General features: G+C 34.8%; 1 pseudogene; it reads right to left on the bottom strand.

The window, feature by feature from the left end:
* LOC114237832 (nicotinamide/nicotinic acid mononucleotide adenylyltransferase 1-like) overlaps nt 1-12053 on the bottom strand; it is a 162281-nt pseudogene extending 150228 nt beyond the window's left edge.
* Between the last annotated feature and the right edge of the window lie 1094 nt (nt 12054-13147).

Raw genomic sequence — 13147 nt, 5'->3', positions numbered from 1 at the left:
ATCAAATAAATTATTTTCTTTCTTTATTTATAAATAAATTAATGTGTGTGGATGGACAAAACACAAACAAACAAAAAACATCAATACAGCTTATTCCAGTCAAAGGGGTAGAAATGAAAGAACACAAATTAGTTTGCTCATTATAATGTCAATTATTTGCATTAGACAACCAACTTTAAAATTATACCTTGCAACCATGGCTAGAAATTCCCTTCAGCTATGCAAATGTGCTTACAGTTAATTCTGTTTCCCTGATAGACAATCTAACACTTCAGGCTTTTCCTCTCTCTTTCTCTTTTGGCAATTTAAGCCCATCTACTGTATTTCCTGAGTATTCATCTCACTTTATCAACAAAGATTAAAGATTTAGACTAGCCGGTAATCCCATTATCTTGCACGATAAAAGCAAAAGTGTCTTTGGTCACTGCCTGCAGAACTCCAGGGATTTATCATGAGTGAGTATAAAATCCAATTAATTATAAGTTTTCTTAACAGTCATGTGGATCATTAGTTTATTCACTTGAATGCTTATGTTTATTACTATTTTACCAGGAGATTTTCTACAATAGAAAAGAAACTTGGTTTGCTTTGATTTTTCAACCTAAAATTATTTAGAATAGGATTGTTTTATGCGAAAATATTTTAAAGATGAAATATTACCATATGGGAAAAAGAACAACATCCATTTTATTAAAATAAATGGGTTGGACTCATGTTTTATTTTATTTTTTAATTAATTAATTAATTTATTTATTTATGGCTGTATTGGGTCTTCGTTTCTGTGCAAGGGCTTTCTCTAGTTGTGGCAAGTGGGGGCCACTCTTCATTGTGGGCCTCTCACTCTCGCGGCCTCTCTTGTTGCGGAGCACAGTCTCCAGAAGCGCAGGCTCAGTAGTTGTGGCTCACGGGCCTAGTTGCTCCGCGCCATGTGGGATCTTCCCAGACCAGGGCTCGAACCCGTGTCCCCTGCATTGGCAGGCAGATTCTCAACCACTGCGCCACCAGGGAAGCCCTCATGTTTTATTTTAGAAGGTTTCTTTCAAGACCTGATCTAACAAGATGTGTTCTTCAGAGCAAATGTAAAATTTATATCTGGCGGAAAAAATGCGTTCTCACACCCTTATCATGATCTCCCTTATACACACACACACACACACACATCACAATATTTTGACAAATGGTATGTAGCTAGGAGGAACAAGAACATTTAAGCCAATAATCAGAGACTGTGTTTGCTTAGCAAAGTCAATGCTATTGAGAGGTATAGATAATGAGATAATATTTTGTATAATAGTTACTAAATTTCCTAAGGTGTAGTAAATTTAATAAATAATTGCAATTATTATTACTTTACTAGTATTATTCATTAATGACCTTTTTTTGTTTGTTGTCTTGAGGAAATGCAATTGCTACTTTGGAGTTCTACATCGAATACAGGCTATAATGTTTAGGGTTTTACGGCACTGTGTAAGGGCAAGTGCAAATTGAAAATAGGAGGCTTATTTCTACCTGTTGAAAATAAGAGGAAAGACTGCCACTCCCCTCTTTTTTTTTTCAGAATTTCCTTCTCGGGTCTTTTCAAATGTATGCAAATCTTTTTAATGGGTCAAATAAGGTTCTCACCAATCTCAAAACTCAAGAATGTTTCTTCAAAGACCTGAGAGCCATATCTTTGAAAAGTAGTCATCAAAGAAAGTATGGCTCTATTTCCCAGTTTCCTGGGAGGAGATTAGCCTAATTTCAGGTGTCATCTGACTTCAAATTTTAAAAACTACCTCATTTATTGAATGGATTTTATCCACTTATTTATTAAGAGTGAGATTTATTTCTCTGTTTGAAAACTCTTTAGCAGATTGCTTACCCACAAAATGTGCCTTATCACAGTATGGTTTAATGTTTATTCAGTAATAAAAATGTTTTATTTGTCTTCTACCTTTGTAGAGGTTTTCTGGATTGGGAGAAGATTTTGTTTTGAATTATATTTTCCCCCCAAATTGAATGCTCTTTCTTCTCCTGAGGGTCTGTCTTACACCCCCAAAATTCCAAGATGTCACAACATCTTGGGACAGGACAAAATCTTCCATGACTGTTTTCTCCCCTTGAATACTTTAATAATGTGAATAATGGATTCTGAGTAGGGCTACACAGAATCCAGTTTAACAATATAGTCTTTGACTCTAGAAGTTTCTTTCCAAAAGCTCTTCAAGAAAGTGCTAGCATTTTTACATTTTCTATAAGTATAGAAGAAAAAATTTGCAACAGACACTTGTTAAAATGGTAAGACAGATTTTGTTCAAGCCACTGCAATAGGGGAGAGAGACTTAAGCATATAAAAAAACCTCAATTCTAAATATAGAAAAAACAGCTAACAATTAGAGCCAACAAGCAAAGTGAGGGAGTAAGCAGATGGAAAGTTACTACAAGCAACTTGGTTAGAAATCAAGGGAAGGGGGTTCCTTGCTAAATGGGCCTAAAAGCCTTCTTGCTAAAGGCAAGCCAAGACTGGGCTGAGGACAAGACCTGGTTGTAAAGAGGACTCACAGGAGTCTGACTAAAATTTGGTCAAGGAAGGAACCCTTGTCCTAAGTTTCTACCAATGATTACCTTAATTACTACTTAACATTTTGGCTGAAACGGGCAGAAATGGAAAGTAGAGAGAGAATCAGAATAGGGGTCTGGGAGAAAAAAATGCTGTTAGAAGTTACCAAAATCAAACTGTAAGAACTTTAAAGTTATATGTTACCTGATTAGAACATATGAATATGATAAAGATGGCTAAAAGTAAGAAAACATTTACCTTAGTAAGTTCCTTGGGAATATTCTTTAAATATATATTATAGCTGAGTCTTAGTATATAATATTTTAGTTTTTTAAATAAACAAGCAAAGAAACATAATCAGCAATTTGGGTTCAGTAAACATTACAAACTTGCCATATGAAGCAAGGCCTCACGCTAGGAATTTACAGCTCAAAAAGTTAGATGAATCTATACATTTATTATTTCAATAACATAATGGAATATACAGGCATAACTTGGGGTTATTTCTGGTTTGGTTCAAGGCTACTGCAATAAAGCAAATATCATATTGAGTCACACAATTTTTTTGGTTTTCCAGTGCATATGAAAGTTATGATTATATTATATTATATTAAGTGTGAAATGGCAGTATGTCTAAAAATACAGTGTGTGTACCTTAATTCAAAATACTTTATTGCTAAAGAATGTTAAATATCATCTAAACCTTCAACATGTCATAATCTTTTTGCTTGTGGAGGATTTGATATATTGGGAGAATTACCAAAATGTGATACAGAGACATGAAGTAAGCAAATGTTGTTGGAAAAATGGTGCCAATAGGCTTGCTGTTGCACAAACCTTTAATTTTTAAGAAACACAATAAAACGAGGTATTCCTGTAATAAAAATCTGTATGCTTGTTTTAAAATTCAGGGAATTGCAACCCAGAGAAGATAGGTAATATGTCCAACATAGCCATACAAGTTATTTGACTAAATTCCATTATTTTTCCCCCAAATAATTGTAAAACATAGTTTATGCAATGAATATTGAATTAGATCCTGTGGAGGGATGGAAAAAGTAAAAAATCAGAATTATCTTCAGGAACTTCTTAGAAAAACAAATGAACTAATAATCAACAGGAAAATAGCCCTATGAAAACTGAAAACAGAAATCCATAGACAAAGATGTAAGCATGCCTGTGCACAACCTTCACCTATACATCAGTATAATTTAATTGACCTTAAAAATTTGTGACCTTAAATTAAATGAACAACTTGTGTAAAATACACTTTTTTTTTTGCATCTGCTCTCCAATATGCTTGTGCTTTGAATATAAGTGGCTGGTAAGTGTTTTGATAAAAGAATGGAGAATTTCATTTATACCTGGTAATTTTACAGCAAGAAATACTTAACTTAAATTGGCACCTTTATTTTGATCCATTTGCTCCACTGTATTGTCTTTCTTCTATTTTCAAAGATCAGTTGTGTATAGTTAAGTGAGTCTATTTCTGGGCTTTTTATTTTGGTTCATTGATTTATTTGTCTATTCTTTTTGCAATGACATCCTGTCTTATTATTTTAGCTTTATACTAAATTAAGACAGATAATGTCAGTCCTCCAACTTTATTCTTCTCCTTCAATGTTGTTTTGGCTATTCTGGGTCTTTGAAACTCCATATAAACTTTATGTATATTTTGTTGATTTCCACAAAATAACTTCCTGGGATTTTGGTTGGACTTACATTGAATCTATAGGTCAAATTGGAAAGAACTGACATCTTAACTATATTGAGGCTTCCTATAATTGAACATGGAATATCTCTCAATTTATTTATTTATTTTTAATTTTGTTCATCATTTTGGAGTTTTTCTTGTATAGACCTTTATATGTTGTTAGATTTATACCTACATATTTCATCTCTTCAGTTACTAATATAAATAATATTGTATTTTCAATTTCAAATTTCCATGTGTTTACTGCTGGTATATAGAAAAGTGATTGACTTTTGTATACTAACCTCATAAACTGCACTATTGATATTATCATGTATTAATTACAGACTTTTTGTTCTTTCAGTTTTTCTACATTGATAAGCATATAAACTACAAAGAAATATGTTTTTATTTCTTTCTTCCCAATCTGTATACATTTTATTTTCTTGTCATATTACATTAGCTAGGACTTCACGTATGATACTGAAAAGCCATAGTGAGAGGGGACATCCTTGCCTTGTACCTAATCTTACTGAGAAAGCTTCCAGTTTCTCACCATCAAGTAGGATGTTAGCTATAGGTTTTTTCATCCATAGTCTTTATCAAGTTGAGAAAGTTTCCCTTTTTCCTAGTTTACTAAAAGTTTTTGTCACAAATGGACGTTGGATTTTGTGAAATGCTTTTGCTGCATCTATTGACATGATCATGTGATTTTTCTTCTTTAGGCAGTTGATGTGATAGATTACTGTAGTTGATTTTTTTTTTTTTAATTTTAAATGAGGCTTGCATACCTAGGTTATACCACTTGATTGGGGTTTACAATTTTTTAATACACTGATTCAGCTTGCTAACTCTTTATTGAGGATTTTTGCATTTATGCTCATGAGGGATATTAATCTGCAGTTTTATTTTATTGCAATAGTTTTGTCTGGTTTTAATGTTATGGTAATGCTTTCCCCACCCCCCACTCCCAAATCTCCTTGTGAACTTATCAGAAAATCTCTGCAGTTTTTTCAAAACAACGATTTAATGTAGTGCTTTTTAAATTTCTACTTAAAAATGAGTACATTCTAGTGACCTGATCTGAGAAGTTAGAAGGTTTTATTTAGTTTCATAAAGAATTGTTTTAATTCAATTAATTCAATAAGCATTTATTCTCACCATTCCTGACACTATTAAATGTAAAGGGAGAAATAAATGAAAAAAGAGTTTTAAATTATCAAGGATTTTACATGGAAAGAGAAATAATTATAGTGCAAATATAAAGAATGAAGGGGGAGGGAGATCAAGATGCCAGAGTAGGAGGATCCTGAGCTCACTTCCCCCAATGAACACATAAAAAATACAGCTACATGTGGAACAATTCTCACTGAAACAAACTAGAGATTGACAGAAGGTTCTACAATTAAGGCTGTAAAGAAAGTTTCACACAGAATTGAGTAGGAAGGGTAGAGAAACAATCAAGTCAGAACCTGCACCCATGGAGGGGGACAAAGAAAAGGAGGGGTTTATCAAAAGATTGGGGATGATCCCTGGTGAATGAAACATTCAAGCTACATATTAGGCAACCCAGATTTGGTGTCCAACACCAGGAAAACAAGTCCCCTTAATTTGTTTGAAAACCAGTGGGACTCACAGCAGGACTTATAAGAAACCTAGACTCCACTTGTAAAGAGCATGCACATGCTTGCTTACTCCCAGGTACAAGGCAGTGGAAATAGAATGAAAACTGCCTGGGTTTGTGGCTGGTTTCTCACGAAAACCCCAGCAAGCCCCCAGCCCACACCAGGCTCCTGCTCAAGCCCTCCTTGCTCCAGTACACTCTGAAGTAGGGAATGGTACTGGTGCCAATTAGAGTGTGCACACTTAGTAAGAAGAGAGCTGACTTGGGCCTGACCCTGCTACTGGACTGGATGAGGGTGGCCATTGCCAGTGGGTATGTGGAAGTGGCAGATTGGGAGCTGCCTAGGGCTCTGACTGGCTTGATGTGACTGTCTCAGTGTGCACTCAGCCTGCACCAGGTGCCTGCTCTAGCCCTTCTTGCTATGGCACTGCTCTCCACTGAGACAGATGTGCCATTGCCAAGGGAATGCAGACACTAAGAGACAATGGACCCAGCTTGGACTTGACCCTCAGAGTTTTTGCTCCAGCACCTTGAGCCCTGCCCCAACCCCTGATAGGGTCGTGACTGTTGTGGAACATAGGAAAAGCCCTGGCTCACACGTGGCTCTGTCCCTAGCTCCACCATCTCAAACCCTACAACTCGCCAAGGTGGTAGCTGCTAGCACAGTCCAGGGGAAGATGCAGGCTGTGCTTACTTCAGATCTAGCTCTCCCACCAAAGACACTGGGCACACAGATTGCACAGGGATGCTCCCATACAAATACTCCTTCAAGACTGGGAAAGGTAACTGTTTCATCTAATTTCATAGAGACATAGATTTTCAAAAAATGAGAAGACAGAGGGATATGTTTCAAATGAAAGAACAAGAAAACACCCTAAAGTGATAGAGATAAATAATTTGCCAGTTAGAGTTCAAAGCATTAGTCATAAGAACGATAACTGAACTTGGGAAAAAATAGATGAACACAGTGAAAATTTTAATAGAAAACTAGAAAATATAAAAAAAGAACAAGTCAGAGCTGAATAATACAATAACAGAAATGAAAATACACTAGAAGGAATTAACAGCAGACTAGGTGATACAGAAGCATGCATAAGTAATATGAAATAATGGAAATTACACAAACAGAACAGCAAAAAGAAAAACAAATTTTTTAAAGTTGAGGATAATTTAAGGGATTGCTGGGACAACATAACATATATGCATTCACATTATAGGATTCTCAGAATGAGAAAAGAGAGAAAAAAGGGTAGAAAATAAATCTGATATAATTATGACTGAAAAATTCCTGAAGTGGAGGAAGGAAACAGATTTCCAGGTACAGGAAGCACAGAGAGTCCCAAATAAGATGAAACAAGACATGCACATTAAGACATATCACAGTTCAAATGACTAAAGTTTAAGAGAGAATTTTAATGGCAGCATGAGAAAAACAAAGAGTCACATGCAAAGAAACCCCCATGAGGCTATCAGTGAATTTTCCTGCAGAAACTTTGCAGGCCAGAAGAGAGTGGCATGATATATTTAAAGTGCTGAAAAGGAAAACCTACAACCTAGAATACTCTACCCTACAAGGATATCATTCAGAATTGAAGGAGAGTTAAAGACCTTCTCAGCCACCAAAAACTAAGAGAACATCAATACTAAACCAACCTTATAAGAATTGTTAATGGGTCTTCTGTAAGTGGAAAAGAAGAGGCTACAACAAGAAGTAAGAATTTACAGGAAATTTAAAAATCCCACTAGTAAAGGCAAATGTATTGCAACAGCTGTGGATCAACCACTTTAACAAGATAGCACAGAGATTAAAAGACAAAAATTGTAAAATCAACCATAACTAAAATAAATAGTTAAGGGATATGATGAAGATATAAGTAATGACATAAAAACCACAAAACATGGGGGAGGGGAGTAAAAAATGTAGATCTAAAATGTGTGTGAATCTAAATGGCTTTTAATTTAAAACAAGTAGATACAGTTATAGGTCAACATATATAAACCCCATGATAACCACAAATCAAAAACCTAAAATAGTTACACAAAAACTAGAGAAAAAAGAACAGTGTCATAACACTAAAGAAAACCATCAAACAGCAGTGAAAAGATAAAAGAAACAAACAACAGAAGAAAAGATAACTACAAAAACAACCAGAAAACAAGTAACAAACTTGCAATAAGTATATACCAATCAATAATTACTTTAGATTTCAATGGACTAAATGCTCTGATAGAAAGACATAGGGTGGCTGTTTGGATAAAAAACAAAACAAAACCTCAAGAAACAGACCCTTCAATATGCTGCCTGCAAGAGAATCACTTCAGGGCTAAGGACACCCACAGACTAAAAGTAAGGGGATGGAAAGAGATATCCCATGCAAATGAAAATAAAAAGAAACCTAGAGCAGAAACACATATCAGACAAAGTGAACTTCAAACAAAGTCCATAACAAAAGACAAAGAAAGTTTTTATAATGATAAAGGGATTAATATAAGAAAAAGTATAACATTTGTTAACATACATGCATCTAATATAGGAAAACCTGAATACATAAAGTGATTATTAACAGACATAAAGGGTAAAACTGACAATAATACAATAGTATTATGGAATTTTAACACCCTAAATACATCAGCAAACAGATCATACAGACAGTGAATCAATCAGCAAACAGTGGTCTTGAATGACACATTAGACCAGTCAGACTTAATATATATCTATAGGACATTCCAACCAAAACCAGCATAATACACATTATTTTCAAATGCACATGGAATGTTCTCCAGGAGAGATCACATGCTAGGCTACAAAACAAGTCTCAACAAATTTAAGAATTATATCAAGAATTTTTTCTCACCATAATAGTTGAAACTAAAAATTAATTACAGGAAAGAAAAAGGGAAAACACAAACATGTGAAGACTAAACAGCATGCTACAAAAAATGTATGGGTCAGTAAAAAATAAAAGAAGAAATGAGAAAATACCTCAAGACAAGTGGAAGTAAAATCAAAGTTTTCCAAAATATATAAGACACAGCAAAAGCAATTCCAAGAAGGAAATTTTTAGCAGTGAAGGCCTACCTCAATAAACAAGAAACAGCTCACACCATAGAATATTACACAGCCATAAAAGGAATGAAATTTTGCCATTTGTGACAACATGGATGAACCTGGAAGGATTATGCTAAGTGAAATAAATCAGACAGAGTAAGACAAATACTGTATGTTTTCATTTACATATGGAATATAAAAATAAAACAAACAAATGAAAATAACAAATTAGTCACAGACTCACAGATATAGAGAACAAACTAGTCATTACCAGTAAGGATAGGCATGGGGAGAGGGACAAGATAGTGGTAGAGGACTAAGAGGTACAAATTACTATGTATAAAATAAATACACTATAAGGATATATTGTACAACACTGGGAACATAGTCAATATTTTATAGTAACTTTAAATGGGGTATATTCGGTAAAATATTGACTCACTGTGTTGTACACCTGAAACTAATATAATATTGCAAATCAACTGTACTTTAATTTAAAAAAGAAGAATAAAGGCATAAGGACCATGAGAAAGATGGTAGTCAGCCTCCAAGATGGTTGTCAGTATCCCTGCATCTTGGACTTTACAACTTTATGCTGGGAAGTGAAATTCCATTTCTTCAGATGACTGCAGCCCTAGTTGACACCTATACAGCAATGTAAAGAGATACCTTATCCCCGAACCCCTAAGCCAAGCCACCAGAGGATTCCGGATGCTCAGAATCTATGTGAATTAATGAATGCTTTTTTTAAGCTGCTAAAATTTGGGGTTACCTGTTATGCAATAACTGATAACTAATACAGACAGGTAAGCAAAATAAAATCCAGAGATGGATGAGATTGCTTCTTGTATGAACAGGTTAATAAAATGGAACACACTTCATTCAGTCTCCTTGACCTTCTCTGAGTTCCAAAGGGCAGATTCAAACAGTTGCTAATCAGAGAAGGGAGGGGATGCAGAGACAAGGGAGGAGCAGTCAAATGGTGGTGCAGCCTTGGGGCAGGGTTCTGATTCCTCCCCAAGGGATATGCATAACAATGTCTTTGAACCCTTCTGCAGAACTGGGACCCCCACTCTAGTGGAGATGGTAACTTCAGGCTGAGCACAAGATTCCTGGAGCACCACCCTGTTACCTCACCACCAACCAATCAGAAGAAAGTCACACATCTTGCAGCCCTCACTCCAAATTTTGCTTTCCTTTTCTGGACCCAGTGATGACCATCCCATTAGGCCTCCTGTTTGGCCCCTGCTTGTTTCATCTCCAACAGGGTCATGATGGTGGTAAGCTCTAGAAATGGTTTTATAGAATAGCTTGAGTTTGGATAATAGCTTGTTAGTGAAGAACTAACTAAGAGGTGGGGAAAGTGGTCTTAAAGGTACAAAAGCAAAAGAAATATATTCATGAGTATGTAACAGTGCTCCAACTACCTGGATTCTGGGTAATTGGAGGGGGCCAAATGAAAAGATTTATTGGAGATAGATGATGAAATGCATCCATTTATCTATTGTCCAATTTAGGAACTAAACCTTTGTTTGATAGTCAGGGAGTAAATATATTGAGTATGTTCTATTCTTAACAAGACATTCACAAAATTAAGCTGTGCTTTAGAAACATTCACAGGGCAGTGGTGATTTGCAGAGGGTCTTCACCCTATGCCCAGGTAAGTTCTAAGGGCTGGATATGAGAGACCTTTCTCACTGATGAGAAGCTCATAATTTAGTAGGAGGTTTGGACAAATAAAACACAAAGCAGGTTATATATGCTCTAATAGAGGAACACAAGAGTCAAGAAAATTTGTGTCCTGATGAGTGTTTTGTGGGTATCTTGAAGAAATAAATGAATGAAGAATAAAGAAAATTAAGTGGTCCAAAGGAAAAAGTGAGAAAGTATAGATATCATTTGCATATGCTCCAAAGGAGCCAAGTTTTTATACATGTATAACATTCAATTTTATAACAGTGCTCAGCAACTGATATTTTTCAATGTCAATTCACAGGTGAGAAAAATAATTCAAGTGCTTTAATCACGCAGCTGGGAAGAGATTGATCTGAGATTTGAATCAAGATCTATCTAGTAACACTTTTCTTATACTTTACACACTGATGCCAGAAGGCTGTGTTTGTCAGTAGTCACTGTAATTGGAAGTCAAGTTTGCCAAGCAAGGCTGAATCAGATAAAACTTTTTTTTTTTTTTTTTTTTTTTTGCTTTCTAACTGGGAGCTAGATTGTCTCTGTTGGGGCTGATACTCCTACACAGTTAAACTAATGTCATATGATCAGTTTCATAGAAATTCATTACCTCGGTTGAATGATGGATCCACCACTTTCATGACTTAGAATCCATCAAATAGTTGGTCTGAAAGTCTTGTATAAACACTACCTAAAATGAGCACATTACAAAAATTTCTTTTACACTGTGGAATCACATAAGTTAATGTGGAAAGAGAATATTGACTTGTAAAATGTTAAGGTTGAGGTAATTAAAATAATTTATTGAATGGAAGTGGTCTCCATTAGACATGAACAGACTCTAAAGTTTTTGCCTGAGTCCTTGGCTCCAAATGAAGTGTAACAACAATATAGCCTAGATTAATCAAAAGATTAAATAATCTAAATATAATTTCTATTGTTTTATAAATAAAAATTGATTTTTATATATTTTATTATTATTCTGGGTATATTTACTTTTTTCCAAAATAAAAAAGTAAGTAAACAATAAAAAAGGAAATGCACTATTAATATGCTCTATTCCCCAAGAAATTTATACTTCTAAATATGTTGTTTAGGTATTTCATATAACTTATTTTCCTTACCCCTGAGACACAGATATTCTATTTTGGGGAAAACACATAACTATTTGGTGCCCATCAATGTGGTAACCCATGGACTTTACTTCCTCTCATTAGCACCCCCTACATCATTTTCACATTTCACTAGATCTCTTTCTTTTTTATATCAGAAGGTATAGTGCTCCCAGATTTTCTTGGGGTTTATTGAGAGATTCTGACCTGGTACCTGAATTATGCATCAGGGAGCTTTCATAATGAGCCGAAAGAGGGATTTTCAAAGTTCTCACTCTGAAACTTATATCTTCATTATCACCTTCCAACTGAAGGTGGTCTTCAATTTGAAGTGAGTAGGGTGGCATGATGGCCAAAAACAGCCTCAGAGGATCCTCTGGCCACAGAAGGCTTATGACTTACTTTTCAGAAATTGTTTATCTTAAACCTTTATCTGTATTCTTTTAAGTGCAAAACTCTTTTCTAATACTACAGAAAATTAGAATCTGAGAAGCAAATATGCTGTTGACCTCCCCTAAGAGAAGGGCAAAGTCTTGTACACCAAGGGTTTATGCCCATTTCTGAAGGTCACTGGGAAAATCAGTGCTCACACACTGTTGTATGGTCAACACTGGCTTTGCCCTCATAGTCCATCACATCAAGTCCTGGGAAAACAGAAACTGTACAAAGTACAAAGTCAGCCTGAAACTGTAACTATCTCATTAACTTCTGACCTAGAAAACTTCCCAAATTGTTAACCACTGATAATGAAAATAGTACTCTATTCTGTACTATTTCTCTTACACACACACACACACACACACACACACACACATACACACACAATTTCTAGAGACTAGAACTGTGTCTTGAAGATAAATAAAGTATGGAAATATATCTTATTCCCTAATTTTAAGAATTTTCAAATTACTAATAGTGTCACTACTGTTAGGAAAATATAAATTACAGACGTTCCTTGAAACCATACCTTAATAATGCAAAAATATTTCTGGATTATTAAATGATTTTAAAACATTATTTGAATATCCTTCTGTTAATAATCTCCTAATAATAAATAATAACAACAATAAACTTTAGTATTGAGCATTTATTTTGAGCCATGCACTTTGTAAAAGGGAAATTCCCAAAGTCCACACTCAGATCATAAATTATTAAAGTCATAAACGTATGAAATTTATGATTTTCTCAGTAGAAACATAGTCTTACACAGTTGAGCTGATACCCTGCAGTTAATTTCGTGGAATACATTTAACCTGATTGAATGACTGAATTCACCACTTACATTAATCAAAATTGATTTCCATTGAAATGGTTGAACCCATAGCCTTGTGCAGTGACACTGCCAAAAACACCTTCATTAACTTGTTCTCACCATATAAATTCTATCTACCACCTAATTTACACTTCACTTCAACTCATGAGATAAACAGTAATATTTTGT

This window comes from Balaenoptera acutorostrata, chromosome 8, assembly GCF_949987535.1.
Source record: "Balaenoptera acutorostrata chromosome 8, mBalAcu1.1, whole genome shotgun sequence".
NCBI lineage: Eukaryota > Metazoa > Chordata > Mammalia > Artiodactyla > Balaenopteridae > Balaenoptera > Balaenoptera acutorostrata.
This window is presented reverse-complemented; position numbering and strand designations above follow the sequence as displayed.